Source organism: Papaver somniferum, chromosome 5 (genome assembly GCF_003573695.1).
Source record: "Papaver somniferum cultivar HN1 chromosome 5, ASM357369v1, whole genome shotgun sequence".
Taxonomy (NCBI): domain Eukaryota; kingdom Viridiplantae; phylum Streptophyta; class Magnoliopsida; order Ranunculales; family Papaveraceae; genus Papaver; species Papaver somniferum.
In genome coordinates, this window is record NC_039362.1 from 193,138,166 (window position 1) to 193,154,172 (window position 16,007).

The 16,007-nt window shown below is 37.0% G+C and overlaps 1 long non-coding RNA gene across 1 annotated transcript; it reads right to left on the reverse strand.

Moving 5' to 3' along the window:
- Positions 1 to 3,353: 3,353 nt before the first annotated feature.
- On the reverse strand, positions 3,354 to 8,855 carry LOC113278398. The gene is made up of 5 exons (XR_003325485.1): positions 8,697 to 8,855; positions 6,265 to 7,931; positions 5,250 to 5,408; positions 4,744 to 4,944; positions 3,354 to 3,409 (listed from the first exon to the last, which is right to left on the reverse strand). It is a non-coding gene; the product is annotated as an uncharacterized LOC113278398 (long non-coding RNA).
- Between the last annotated feature and the right edge of the window lie 7,152 nt (positions 8,856 to 16,007).

The window sequence follows — 16,007 nt, forward strand, 5'->3', positions numbered from 1 at the left end:
ACTTCTTCATTTACATTATTATACAAATTCTATGTCTACAAAATCATTATACCACATTCAATCAAAACAAAACTCCGAGTTGCATTGACAATCAAAGACTATGCCAACCTGCAATTGCAGCTTTAAGCTTCTACTTAAGAGATTCAACTCAACTCTTTCCTGCAACTGACAGTTCCATTCATTTTCCATTTCATTCAATTAAACACAAATTCAAACAACACTACAGCTCCTACACTTTTAATATAATTACTCATAACACTTGCAATACCAGATAGACCACCATTACATCACTTCACAGGGTTTAGCTTATTCTTTCATTGCACTGTAACCCCATTACCCATTCAAATGCATCTCAGGCCTCCTCCATGTACTGTCATCCCTAACTCAATCACAAATAGAACTCCACAGACAACACCACCACCTCTCCGAACTTCCTCAAACCAAACTTATACACAACCATTACAACTTCCCCTTCAGTTCTGTAATTACAACTCCAACTAAGACCACAAATCATCAACTATACTTTTCCCATAGATTCCGTCTTTTAATAACTTAACATTCATCTAGGAATCATCTCAAACTACCATGCACATTCAATTACACCACTACTGCCAACAACAATTGAACTCTTATTCTTCTTGATAACTGACTTCAAACCCAATCCTTCACAATCTCATACTCAAACAACCTTTACTTAATTTATCTCAATCAACTTCAACACCAACAATTCACAACACCCTCTCCAATATCATTTCAATTATTAGCTCAACAAACATTCATAAATTCAACAATTTGAAATGAATAACTTAACTAAAATCACAGAGAAGGTAAATTACCTCAGATCAACTTGTCTCAACCAAATTGAAACCAACCCCTTCTTTCTTCTGATTCAAACAATCAATACCATATCATCTCCTCCCTAAACCATCTGTTTAATTCTCAAAACCCTAGTTCTTAAATTGGGAAGAACATGAAACCCTAATTCTTCAATTCTTCTTTGTGAATCGAAAATCAGATATTAAATCTTCTCATTTACGTTCAACACACAAAACCCATCTTCAGTTGATCTTCTGGAGTATCAATTTCATCTTCGAATTCTCTTCTGCAACTAACTGAAACCCTAATTCAAATCTCCACAATGATTCTCTACTGAATCAACTTCAAAACTCTAATTAAACGCCAACCCCTTCGATCTTCATCCAACATAAACACAACATACTAATCAATTCCACGAATCTCAAAACGAAATCTAAAACCCTAATTATAATTCTTTGTTTCACTTTTTCTATTGGGTTTGATTTCACCTCATCAACCAAAACTACCACCATAAATTAACCTTCAATCTCTGCCATCTTTATATCAACTCGGAATCATGAACTGATTCTCGAAATCATTAACAGAAGAAGAAGAGGGAAGAAAGAAAGAGAAGGAGAAAGAAAAATGATGATGAAGAAGAGAAACGGAATGAGAGTTATCCTCTCGATTTGGCTAGAGATAAGGCCGACCCAAAATACTGAGACACTCATCAGCTTGGATGGGATGCCATAAAGTCCATCATTGAAATGATTACTTTACCCTTCCTACTAATCCGGTGATGTCTTCTTCGTCTGGTATACGATTGACACGTTTGAATAGTCCATTCTGCCTAACTTTTTTGAGATCTATCTAACGGCACTAGATTCGTATCTAAGTTATTGTTAGATTAATTTCTATTTACTAAATCTATATTAACTAATCGAGCCAATAACGGGTAAATCGCCTCTTGACTGGTCTAATAGCGTTGACGTGCTTGAGGGTCCTTATAGAGGGTCTCTATAAACTTAACGCAAACTCTGATGCAATGAATAAGATTGGTCCTTCTTATTATGTTAGTGTATTATTAAATGTTTGGCATGGTAGACTTGGACACGTAAATTATAAATCAATGCATAAACTGGCTAGCGTAGGCTGCATACTCAAACTTAGTTTGGAAAATGTACACAAACGCAAAATTTGCGTAGAATCAAAGTTTGCTAAAAAAACCTTTTAGAAAAGATGTTCATAGAAATTCTAAACCCTTAAAATTAATTCATTCGCACCTAGTTGACATGAAATCGGTTTAAACTAGAGGTGGTAAGAAATGGTTTGCGACTTTTATAGATGATTGTATGAGATATTGTCATACATACTTGCTTAGGGGTAAGGATGATTCCTTAAAATCCTTTAAGATGTATAAACTAGAAGCTGAAAACCAATTGAATGATACCATTAAAAAATTTAGATCTGACTGTGGTGGGGAGTATAAAATTCATATAGGAGAATTCTGTATAGAACATGGCATAATACACGAGGTTACACCTCCTTAATTACTTACCATAGTCTAATGGTGTAGCTGAACATATAACCGTACCCTTAAGAAGATGATGAATTCCATGTTGATTAGTTCAAGATTACCAGTGAAATTGTGGGGGGAGGTCGTCCTCTCAGCTTGTTATACCCTGAATAGAGTACCCTTTAATGGATCAGACAAAACTTCATATGAATTATGGAAAGGTAGGCAACCTTCTTATGGATACTTTAGAGTGTGGGGGTGTTTGGCTAAGGTTGCCACTTCTCTTCCTAAGAGAACTAAGATATGACCCAAAATTGTTAAATGTGTCTTCATAGGGTATCCTGAACATACTACTGCATGTAGATTTATAGTTGTGAGTTCTGATATATCTAATATTGGTATCAATACTATTGTGGAGTCTATATATGTTGTATTCTTTGAAAATATTTTTTCATTGAAAGCTGACTCTCGCAAGAGATGTGTTGATCCATTAGATACCCCTTCAACCAGTCAGACTTTATCTTTAAAGGAATATGAAGTAGAGATTGAGTATAGATGAAGTAAAATGGCTAGAACCAAAACCTCTTTTGGATATGACTTCATAACATGCCTCGCTGAGTCTGAGCTACAGACTTATAGAAAATCCATGACATCTCTTGAAGCCCCATTCTGGAAAGAAGCTTCAATCAGCGAAATGGATTCCATCCAACAAAAACAGGCATGGGAGCTTACTAATTTACCTCATGGCAGTAAGGTCATTGTTTGTAAATGGGTCTTTAAGAGGAAACGTAGAGTAGATGAAACTGTGAAAAAATACAAGGCTAGGTTAGTAGCTAAAGGCTATAGACAAAAAGAAGGTGTGGATTTCTTTGATACTTACTCACATGTGATGAGAATTACTTCCATTGGGATGTTAATTGCTATTGCTGCCATACATAACCTAGAGATACATCAGATGAACGTTAAGACATACATCTTTTCTAAGTGGTGAATTAGATGAAAAAGTTTACATGGACAAACCTGAAGGTTTTGTAGTGAAAGGTTGTGAAGACAAAGTTCGTAAACTGAACAAGTTTTTGTATGATTTGAAACAAGCACCTAAACAGTGGCACGAAAAAGTTGATCGCATGTGAGGATATCTAGTGGTTTTAAAATTAATGAATTTGACAAGTGTGCTTATAATAAACTTGTTAAAGATGTATATATGATTATATGCTTGTATGTTGATGACATGCTTATGATTAATTCTACTAAGAGCATGATGAATGAGAACGTTGACATGAAAGACTTAGGTCCTGCAGATGTGATTTTAGGGATGTTGAATCTGTGCTTAAAAGATACAATCAGTTTGATTGTAAGCCTACTTGTATTCCGTACAATCCTTCTTGTATACTCAAGAAGAATAAGAGTAATGTAATATCACAACTTGAATACTCAAAAGTCATAGGAAGCCTGATATATACGATAAATTGTATAAGACCACACATTGCCTATAGTGTGAGTATGTTAAGTAGGTATACTAGTAATCCAGAGAAGAAGCATTGTGATGCACTTATTAGAGTATTAAGGTACCTAAAGTACTATATGACCTTTTGTTTGAGTTATGAAAGTTACCATGTTGTCCTTGATGGATTTTGTGATGCAAATTGGATAGCCGACTCATAGGAGTCTAAATCTACGAGTGGATATGCTTTCACTCCAGAAGGTGGGTCTATTTCTTGGAAGAGTTCCAAACAAACATGTATTTCCCGATCCACTATGGAATATGAGTCTATTGCGTTAGATAAAGCAGCAGAGAAAGCCGAGTGGTTAAAATGCTTTTTAGAAGATATTACTCTCTGGCATAGGCCAGTACCATCTATATTTATACAATGTGATACCTAAGTTGCAACAACAAGAGTTAAAACAACGTTTACAATGGGAAGTCTATACATATTCGTAGAAGACACAGTACTCTGAAACAATTATTCTCAACTGGCATAATTTTTATTGACTTTGTGAAGTCTAAGGAGAATATCGGGGACCCTTTGACGAAAAATTTGTCCAAAGAGATAATTAGTAATGCATCTATGGGAATTAAGCTCATCAAATAAACTTGCCATGATGGTTACTCAACATTGCTGACTGGAGATCCTAAGATCAAGGTTTCGAATGAGACAACTAATTTGTGGTGAGTAAAGGTAGACACTATCAGAGAATTCCATTCTCTGTCCCTTCCCTATGGTGTAGACGTGATAGTGTGACTGCATGTGAAGGACGACTTTTAAGAAGTCTTAATGAGTTCTATGGTTTCAATTTAAGATTGAAGTGGGGTGTAGCAGTAAACACTCTTGATGGAACTCACCTATCTGAATGAGGAAATGGGTCGCTTCCTATGAAAATAGAGTTGATTCTCTAAAACATTATGAGACATTGGATAAAACACCACTCACCATTATGCGGAAAATCAGCCACTTTCAAATCTTTATGCTGCAATAAGAATTTCCATGAAATTCAAAACTCTGTCCATAATCCAGGAATCTTTTCCACATAGAGCAAATTCTGGTGGCATGCCCGAGAAGAGTAAGGCAGATTCCTGCTTGCCGGTCATGGAAGTACAAAGTGACTAATGAAGCCTACAATCCATCCAAGCCCTGGGCACCAATATCGGGATACACGATTTGGTAAACGACAATCACATTTATATTCTAAGAAACATGGATACAAATCTCATCCAAGGGAATTGAGTAATTTAGAGCTTCATATACGCAATATTCACCGAAATGAAGTATGTCCTTGAATGGTAAGAATTCAAATATTAGACATGACATAATAATGGAAGGCCTGAAACCTATACAAGGCTGAGAGTGTAACGAAAAGGTTGATTCTTTCTACTGGTGTCTCATGTAAGCTGATGTTTAAAATGGAAAAACAGATACATTATACAAAATGATCATACCTCAAGGTTTCCATGGGCCATTTACACCTTGCAAATTTCCAACCATAATTACCAACAAGATCACACGTTCCGCATATAATAAATCCGTTGAATCAGCAATTCCCCCACTACATTAGACACCAGCAGAGAAACCAATGCGACCGGACCAACTGTTATTTCCTGGACTGACCAACGGTAGGAGTCAATACTCAATCACAGAATCTATTCATCAAAACCAAAATGAACATTTCAAAATCAAACCCATCCAACACAACACCCAGCTAGACAACTTATACGGCTCACATTTGTCCTGATTATTAAAGATAATTCAGTAAGGCAGTTGAATATGCAAACATAGAGAAACAACATTGATCAAAAAGGGGTGGAGAATATTGAGCCAGTTGCAGAATTGCATTCGGATTCTTAGCAAAGATATCTAACCACTGATATACGCTTTTAGACTCTTCCATCAAACAACGGAAAATAACTAAAGTGACCATAGTTTCTATGAGAAACAGAGATATCAACATCAAAAAACACCACAAAAATTAAGAAACCCAAAATTTCATTAGATTGCTTCCGATTTATAAGGTTTCAATTAAGTATTTAAAATAATGGCAAAAGAAAATTCGAGGAACACGGGGACTAGTTGAAGTAATGTAATGAGCCTCCCTATATTTTCACCAAAAATTGATGTCAATAAATTCCAATCTTACTATTTTCTCCAAAGTTCCACCCTGTATAAGTTGACGAGGACTGAGTAGAATGCTGAAACATAGTACAAATATGCCTGGAACAGTTTGATGAATGGGATTAAGGAGTCGCTAATCCTCCAAGTGTGACAGGAAAAAACCAACCTCAACCAACAGTTTGTTCATTGTCTTTTGATGAAGTCAACATCATCCATATTACACTTAAGATGTCTTACTAATTGTACTGCTCATTAAATCGAGTGAAGAAAGACAAAGTTGTAGAAATGACATGTGCAGGAAATTTCACACTTCACTAAAAACAAAATGAAAAAGGATCAGTTCACCTGCGCATCTCTTGCTGGTCAGTGAATTTGCTGTAAGCATACTGCATGCCCCAAGCAAGCGCCCTCTGAAAAAAAGTTCCAAAAGAGAGAACATACCAATACCAACAAGCAATAACATATGCCAAAAAGAGTGGGAAAATCCAAAACAGATTGTAAACCAGATTCCTGACAATCCTAAAGAGACTTGATTGAGGAAAAGCAGAAAAAAACCTCTTCAGGACTCTCTACTAAACCTAATTCTGATTAGAAATCCGGAGTGAATTAGGGTTTCTTATCACACTCCCACAGTATATGTATAAAAACAATTTCATTCAGCCTCTCAGGAAAGTGTCTGGCTTCCATCTTAACTTCTTGCACCTCATAAGAACTTACACCCAGTTTCATCTTCTTAAACTTTTTTGCTCCACATTCTGCCAAATAATATGCAGCAGCATTGGGTTTTTTATTACAGCTGTACGATTTATACTTGAACTTGATTTCATATTGCAGATTTATGATAGCTTCAATAACTGGAGAAAGTTGCTTGAAACTTGCTTTACTCAAACACATTTGATTTCTCAAACACCTCTTGCGAGCAACAGTATCATGACAGACGCTACTTAGCATGAGGGGAGAACTGAAAAGGAAGTTAAAGAAGTTCGTAACTTCGTGATTTGACGGACCAATAAACTTTGGCAAGTCCCCGTTCAGTAGCGACCTCTAAGCCTCTCTTCATGGCAAGTCCCCGTTCAGTAGCGACCTCTAAGCCTCTCTTCATTCCCTCCAGAAGGTAATAAAGACATGATTTTCGTTTGGAATACCCTTAGTAAGCAACTCCAGGTTTTCTGAACTTGACATGTAATATAATTCCATATCCCCCTTCCTCTCTCCTCTTACAACAGTAACCATATATGTGAACATTATATATCCCATCAACCTCCTGTTTTCCTTTTCTGGACCTAGAAGCCATCACCTGCTGCTTCTCATCCTGTCTCATGAGACTCTTTTTTTCTTTTTCTGGACCTAGAAGCCACCAACTGCTGCTGCCCATCCCTTGTCTCATGAGATTCTTCTTCATCCCCATGATTTCTTTTTCTTTTGAAACCAAGTACTCTATACTGCTTTGACAGGTTGCAAACATTCCACCCGAGATCAGTTATAATCTCTTTCCTAACAATCTCTTTTTCCAATTCAACATCATCAATATTAGTGTATATTTCCAAGAGCTCACACCCTTTACTATGCAAATGATTTTAAGGTTGTATAAGATAATTGGTGCAGTTCATCGTGCAGTGACACTAGTTAACTGGAAGCATACTAAATCAGAATTAAATCAGGACATTGCAAAAGAGGGATGGAGATTCTACTTCCACTAATGATAATTTCTATGAAAGACAGACAAATGCAATGTACATGCTTATCTTATAGGGTCCTATAACTGTGAATCATTTTAGTAAGAAACAAAAACCTACTAACAGTCTGTATGAACTATTTTCTATCCATGTCTGGTTTTGGGTCTGCAACAAACTTCCATATGTCGTAGGATCAAAAATCAAGATTTCACATTGAGATCCTCAGAATACAGATCAGGGTCATCAAAATCCATTATGGGTCGTGAATCACCACACACTTGTGACGAGAATTCAAGTATTTAAGTCGTGATATTGTCACTGCAAATCGCGCTTGTCCTGAACAACCAATCAACTTAACATAAATTAATAATACAAAAAAGATGAGGCACGTGCATTTTAACAATTTTTGCGGTTTAGTTTCTAGAGAACATGTTGATAAGAGCCCATCAGTCATCAAGGCAATAAGTACTAGAAAACACATAATTGTTAGATGGTTACACATGTTGAAGATGATTTTTTATTTTTTGCATTTTCCAGAATACTTACAGGGGAAGCAGTCTCTCCAGCACTCACTCTAGCTAGATACGTCTATCAGTTCCTCTTCGTGAGCATATAAAGATTTTACACCAGCATTGTTTCGTTTAGCTTTAGTTGTAGAAGTAATTTTCTTAGGTAACGCAAAACAATAACAGTCTAGAAGCGTGAACACAAGGCATTGTCCCTAAAACTTATGAATGTCTGTCGAACGAAAGAAATTAAGATAACATTAAGCTAAATTTATTTGTGCCCATATGAGTTCATTTGTTTAGCAAGTTTCATCTCCTCTGGATCTGAACACTCATATCATGACAGAAGAAAGTAAGCACTAAAGCCTTTGCCGCGGTAATAGGATCGGCGAAACCTAACCTATTACAGCATCAATGCTAACAACCTTAGATTATTTCTTTCCAGCCTTTTGTCAAACACTTTGGTGTACAATTAATTCCGATTCACAAACAAAGCTACTTGATAACCAAAGATTAAATTTTGAACATAAAATCTCAATTATTCCTAATAACGCAATGAAACTAGGAAAATTTTAATAAAAATACCGAGATTTACCTGAATATTTCTGCCTGGCTGCCTGCAGATGAAATTTAGTGCGAAATCTGACGAATCGTTTGATTAAGAAAGGAAGGAAAAGACTTGATGAGGCATCCAGCATAGAAACCAAACACTGCAACTGCAATCAAATTAAGGCGAAGTTTAACACTCTACATGAAAAAGAGAGCCAAAAAAATGGTTGTTCAACCGAGTCAGATCACCAGGCTGAGTTGGAACTAGGACACATCAACTCGTTATCCTTCCGCTGTCAAGAGAGAGAGGTGTTCGCTGTGCTCTGTGAAGCGAGCCTGACGCGGGGCCCTCCGCTTTAGTGATCACACAAGCCAAGCTTACGCAAGGATCGTGCAACCAACTCCCAACTTGGAACGGGCGAGTCAATAAATTGTCCGGACAAGAACCTACCGAGTGAAACAGGCTCGGTGTCCAGCCATCTTAATGTCCCCGCTTGGGTTACAAGCTCGCACTACCGGCCTCGACGTTCACTTTGCATTTCACAGATCTAAATACTGGTATACTTCTTGTGTTTTGCTTGATGTGGGACTAAACATTCTCTCCCCTGCATCAGCATGTGCTTTTGACAGGAGCTAGAGAATCTTATTTGGACCATTTAGTTTGCTTACACTAGTGGGCTTGAGAGGCCAACTCTGTATTTTCCATGTCATTCCTCATATTGTCTCAAATGCCTCAAAATATTCATTAGTATATAAACTTCTTTTTTACCAAGCAAATGTGTTTATCGATTTAAAGGCAGACAAGCATAATTCTTACTTTAAGGGTCATTGAAGCACACTAGATTATATGAATTACCTCGATCAATAATAATTATTTCTTGTCATATGGGTTGTATAGTTACCAAATGGTATGAATTACATTGAAGAGGCAATAATCATTTGTATCTCACATTTTGCATGGTTTATCAGATGATATGAACTGGAAAACAGCAATCATCTCTTCGTTAGGTAGTATGAATAACCAGTAATGCAACTATCCCTCTTACCAACGATATCTATATTATCGTGCAATCATCTCTGAATAGATGGTATGAAATGCCAAGTAGTAACCAATTCTTTTCTGAAGATATGAACAATCTCGTACAGTTGTGCTGGACCGCAAAACGGTTGCCTACGTACCCTTCTCTGTAGATCGAGGGGATCAAGCACAACCGTAGTTCGTCAGTTTTGTTTAGATAGTATGAACTGCACAATAGTAGTAACCATCTCTTACAGTCTTACTAGATGATATGAACTACTTTGGTTAGTAATCATCTCTTACAACAGTAAGTATAAACTGCTTAACATAACAGTAACTATCTCTAACATTATACAGTGCAGATAGTATGAACAGCTTAGCATAGCAGTAACTATCCCTGACGTAACTCGTCGATCACACGACCAAGAGCGTGCGACAATTCTTCATTTTAAGGCTCACCCAAGACCCTGCCGCTGAAATTTTCACAATATCCTGCATCCTATGTAATACTACGCATTTATGATTCAGGCTTAGCAATTCATTCCACTTGGCATACAGACAATTCAAAGGATATACTACTTGCCCACTTAATTTATAATGAAGCCACAAATAATTGAAGTTAACTCGCTAAAAATACTAATTTCAACTACAACTTATCAAAGCTGAACATGGACTCTCGAAATAACTCTTTAGCTTTATTTCATTTCTGCTACCCCTACAATAAAGGCACGAAAATCAATTAAGCCTGTAGATCTATCGCTTCCATAACAATTAAATTTACTACAACTACTCATCCAACGACTGAAAATACAGAAATACGCAAGTAAAAGTCTAACCAGTAGAAACCACCAAAAATACCTTGCACCAGACCAATGTACAAAAATACTATATATTTATTAACGGGGAGGAAACTTATTAATTCGTAAACCCTTATCCAAAATCACCATACTCCCGTACGTATCAGAACCTATATTACACTTACGATTGACATACCACCACCATTCTAGAAGACTAGATGATTCTCTAATTACTTGTAAACAATTAGTTGAAAAGGAAGACATATTCTCAATTTCAAGGGCTACCATGTAACCGACTTCCAAAAAGTAAGTACAAGACCTTCTTAGATCTCAGAAGGGGTGGAAAGGCATAAAAGAAGAAAGACATGACGTTATTAGATCTTGAATCCCATTCATTTACAACAGTAAGACTTGAGCATCAAAGGAAGAAAAAACAATTTCCCTATTCTGTTAGGATACTCACATAATGCTATTTCTAATTAGAAGGCACCGTAACAAAAGCCAAAATCTACTGTTTTCTGGCATTGTATATATAATTTGAGTCCAAATTAAAAAGCTGTGGTCGAAAGATGAACAAAGCTCGATTTCTAGAGTTTTTGGCCCCACTTAAGAGAATATAGCCCAATAAAATTTGTGGGTACCTAAATTTTATTAGTTATTTTTGCGGGTCTCCAAACCCAACTTTTATTCTCTTCCGTATTCTCTTCTCCCCAGTTCTATTCTCTTTTTCAATCCATGTTGCAGCTATGATGAGAGTGGAGGCATGTCTACCCTAAAAGTAAAACCTATTCTCCTTCGTTTTTTACAACACAAAGAAACGTCTGCAGCAACATCCAAAGGTTGATGTCTAAACCTGTTCTCTTCTCTTCCCCTATTCTTCTACTTATTTCGTTTTTGCAGCAACATCCAAAGGTTGATATATAAACCTGTTTTTATATTTATAGCTTCTTCTTATATGCTATTAGGATCTTGGGTTTATAGCACATGCGTGGAAAAAAGAGGTGCTTCATAACATGAGGGCGAGGATGAAATAGTGGTAAACCTTAAATTCTTTGTTCTATGTTTTCTCGAAACACATCATGTGGAATGGGATCAATCAGCTAAATATATTTTTTCACGAATATTAACTCACTGACACAATTCATGATTTAGGGTTATATGATTTTGTGCTAATATTCTTCACTACATTTTAGTTATTTTCTTCAAGGTTAAATATTTTTACCCAATACTTGATTCCTACTTTGATTCCTACTGCGATTGATGTGTAGGTACAAGCAAGTAGCAGAACGCCGGTTTGTGTGCTTCACTCATAGCAACTATTGCAGCAACCATATAAACACCCAATCCTAAAAGTCTCGAGCACCAAATGTAATTTTTTTTATGTTTTGACACGTTGCGCACCAAATGTACCTCTCTAGAAACCTGGATTTTCTTTTGATAAGTCATTGCTGCATTACGTTTATTGTTTGGTTTCAGATGCAAATGGGAACACCAAAGGTACATCGTCTCCGTGTAGCCTGTATGTCAGAAGTATCAAATGCTGGACAGAAGAAAATCCAGTCAACTATTTTTAAATACTTAAAACTCAGCTTCTACTCTTTTTTTTTTTTTGTCTCTCTTTGCAGAACTAACTGTCTATGTTCATGCGAATCACCAATCATGCCTAATCTCTGAGAAAGATATAAGGGTTGTCATATACGAGCGAGGAGTTGATTGCTATATAGGAGTGCTCAATTGTTGATGTATATATTCGTTAGATCTTACTCTCATTTTTATATACGCTATATCTTTCATATTTATTTACTTATTTTTTGTCTCTATGTGCAGAATTAACCGTCTATGTTCATGCCTAACATCATGGAGAAAGATATTTTGGATATCTTATACGAAAGAGGGGTTGATTGGTATATAGCAATGCTCAACTGTTAATGTACATAATTTCCATAGAATCTCACTCTCATTTTGATTTTTGTAGTAGAATTCCATAACAAAATGTTCTTGCCCTTGGATTGCATAAAGGTATTGGCACTGCCTTTACATACTTACCACTTGGTATGCACTTATCGTCTAAGATGCAATGAAACTTTTACATAGAGGGTAGGGTTTAGATTATACTAATGTGGCTCTTCAGAAACTTTACACGCGGTAAATGGTGTCGTTTTGTGGTGATTTTTCACGTCGTAAAAATTTTATTTTCTTTTTCTTAATGTTAATTATGTATTACATGCTTTGGATTAATGGATCATACCCCACCAATAGTGGACCTATTCAATGTGCATATATAATATTAGAGCATTGAGAAAGAAGCATCGTACATCTTCTTAAGAAATCATTCTCTTTTCTTGGTCGGCCATATTCATAGTCTTGCACGATTCAGGATGCAGCACTTTTAACAAGTATTGTGAAATGAACAGTAATGAATTTCATAGAGTTAATACAAGTGTTCTTCACTTTTAGTCCCTTAAATTGGTACAACTGATCTGTTCGTTTTAATACGAAACTTTTATCAACATGGTGTGAAGCCTTTTCTTGCTCTGTCAATTATCTATGGACTTCCTGTGAAGTTTAGTCGTTGTGGTTTCCAGGGGGAACAATTGAAGTACAGATGATGAAGATCTTGGAAGCCAACACATGCTTATCCTCTCTTCAGGCGAAAGGACTTCTGAGGTGCAGAAACAATGGCAGGCTATTGAAAAGACTAGCACCGGAGGTAAATCATGTTTCTGTCCCATAGTAAGACAAGATTTTGCACTACGGATCTATGGTGCAATGGTGGTGCGTTTGACTCCATGTCAGAAGGTTACGTGTTCGATTCACGTCAGGTACCTCCACAATAAATTGGGCACTACTCAACCTACACCTTATCAGTCTCAAGATGACCCGTGGCTTCCGGGTGGAGATTGTATTTCTGAGATTAGTTCAGGGAAAACCCTGACGCATCAACCTGGTATGATTTTGCAGCAGTATATGTTAGTGGACAACCAAAATATGTTCCGCCTTTACGCATCAACTTAAGGGAGAGCATTGTGGCATTTTACTTTAACTTTAAACAATCTATAGTTGTCAATGTGTAGATGCATTTGTCGGCCTTCCTGTTATTTTTATTTGTATTCCATGTGCACCTGTAGTTTCATTCCAAAAACCATTTAGCTGTTCTTCTTTGAGCAGTTCCCAATCATTGTTGTAGGTGATGTTAGTAAATTGATGGATGTCTTAGTAATGCATCTTGACTTTGATGCAATACTGCACCTACGTACGAGTTGTGCTTATGTTATAAAGAAAGATATGAATATCCAACACCATTTGGTGTTGGCTGAACAGATAAATGCATATAATTTACAGCAATAGGGGGAGTTTTGTCTTGAAGACTCTAAATGGATACGCGTGTATGCAACATGCAGGTATCTGTTTATCCAATTCCAATAGTAGGTCGCCTGATCAGCCAATATATAGTTCCAATGGATAAATAGTCTCTGTTCGTTAATCTTTATGATACCAAATTTAAGCCCTGGAATATAAGCCTCCAAAGTATAAACTTAGGCACGTGCAAAGCACGGGCGAGACACTAGTATACATAATCAGAAGTAGAACACTTAAGCTGGTTTTAAAGTTTAAACTATAAATCCTAACCTCGAATTAAAGTCTGAAGGAGGAACTGACCTTTAAATGTCCTGCAAAAGCAAATTAGAAATTAGCTATCCATAATTGTGTCTCTTTTAAGTAACAAAACTATCGCCTTATAAAGACAGCACAACCAACACCCACGTAAACAATGGAATGAGAACCAACAGCGTTAACAAACAAGCCAAAACACCATTCACTTACACAAAGTAGCTTGAGATTATTAACCGTTTCTGAAAGACAGTGAGAACGTCAACAAAAAAGATTGTAAGTGATATTGATAGGGACACAGTAATCTAACACTTATCCTCTACTATAAAACAAAGATTCTTTGTTATAGACCAACACAATGACAATGAACTGGTGGAAAAATGGATCACCAATCTCTGACCCGAGAAAGCAACTAAACCATACTACTGCTAAAAAATCATTTACACCAACTATCCACTATCAGTAGAAACCACATAAACTAGTACATACGCATCAGACCACAAACACCATAAATTATTAGCAAAAACTTATCCTGCTATATCTTTTCATTTGTCTAATACAAACTGCTAAGCATTGCTAATGTTGACCATACTAATCTAAGGAGACTTGGCAGTTGGCATTAGCAAACCATATGAAATATATAGCATCTGATAATTAACCAAAAGAGAATACATCAAAATTCATAAAAACACGTATAGAAGGCAATGAGAACCTTTAACCACTTTCCTCTCTTTTTCAGGCATTTATCAAGCACTTGGTGTGCAGCTTCGTTGGTGTCGACAGGTACGTTTTTCCTTAATGCATTGAGCTCCTCTTTAAACTGCTATACCTGCTGTGAACACGCATGTTAATGTCATCTGAGTATTCACAAACAATGCGCGCAGATTCATGATAATACAGTAAATAGGCTGCGCCTGAAGGGAATGGATTGGTTATGTTGAATCCTTGACTCAGAGTTCTAATACTCTTCCTCGTCTCATCAACTACAATCATTGTCCATGGCTCATACAATAAGATAAATAGTGGACGAAGTATAAAATGTACGAACATGATATGCCATAAGTAACAAATTGAATATATAAAGTATAGATGTATGAACATAGACGAAACGATTAACTTATATGATTCTCCCTCAGATCTCTGTCTCCAGGGTTGGGTTTTTATTTATATTTGTGAGGGTTACAGAAATAGTCGGATGACTTTGAGACCAATATCATCCTGCGTAGCAGGAGGAACCTCACTTACACTTTCTCTATTTCTCTGTCTCTCTCCTATTCTCTCCTCAATGCTTCTTCCTCCCCTCTTCACTTGGGAGAGAGGGGTATATATAGGGTGGTTACATGGGGTCCATTTCTGAGGCCCGTTATAACCTTATCCTCTTGTGTCTTGTGCCGCTTACGCAGAGGTCTTCGTGTTTTTGGTCTTCTCTGCGCGTTCCGTTTGAATATTCAGTGCTATCTGCGCTTCCTCCACAGGATGAATGACACGTATGCTGTTTGAGGGTATTTAATGCGGGTAGTTGAGATGTCTGCCCGCGGTAGACAGCTGTCCTCTGCCCCTGTCTTGTCTGCGTCAGTCTGACTATCCTCAGCCGTAGATCTTAGATCTTTCTTGGGATAGAATAAAGTGAATCTTGGGTTATCCTTCAGTGCTTCGCAGTGTTCTAGTGCTTCCGTCTTCCTCGATCCTCTACCGTTGGATCTGGTGGGTGGCGACGCTATCTTGATAAGGCGCGTCTCTTGGCTGTCCACGTGTGATATCATATCTTGATGTTCTCAGCCGCATGTCTTCCACGTGTGTCTTTGTGGACATGTGGAGGAAGATGAAATGTGTACCTACAATTTGCCCCTTTTCATCCTACTGGGCGGTTAGTCGAAGTGGGAAGAAAAAACGTGTTACTCTCTTCATCTTCTCTTTGTTATTTTCCTAG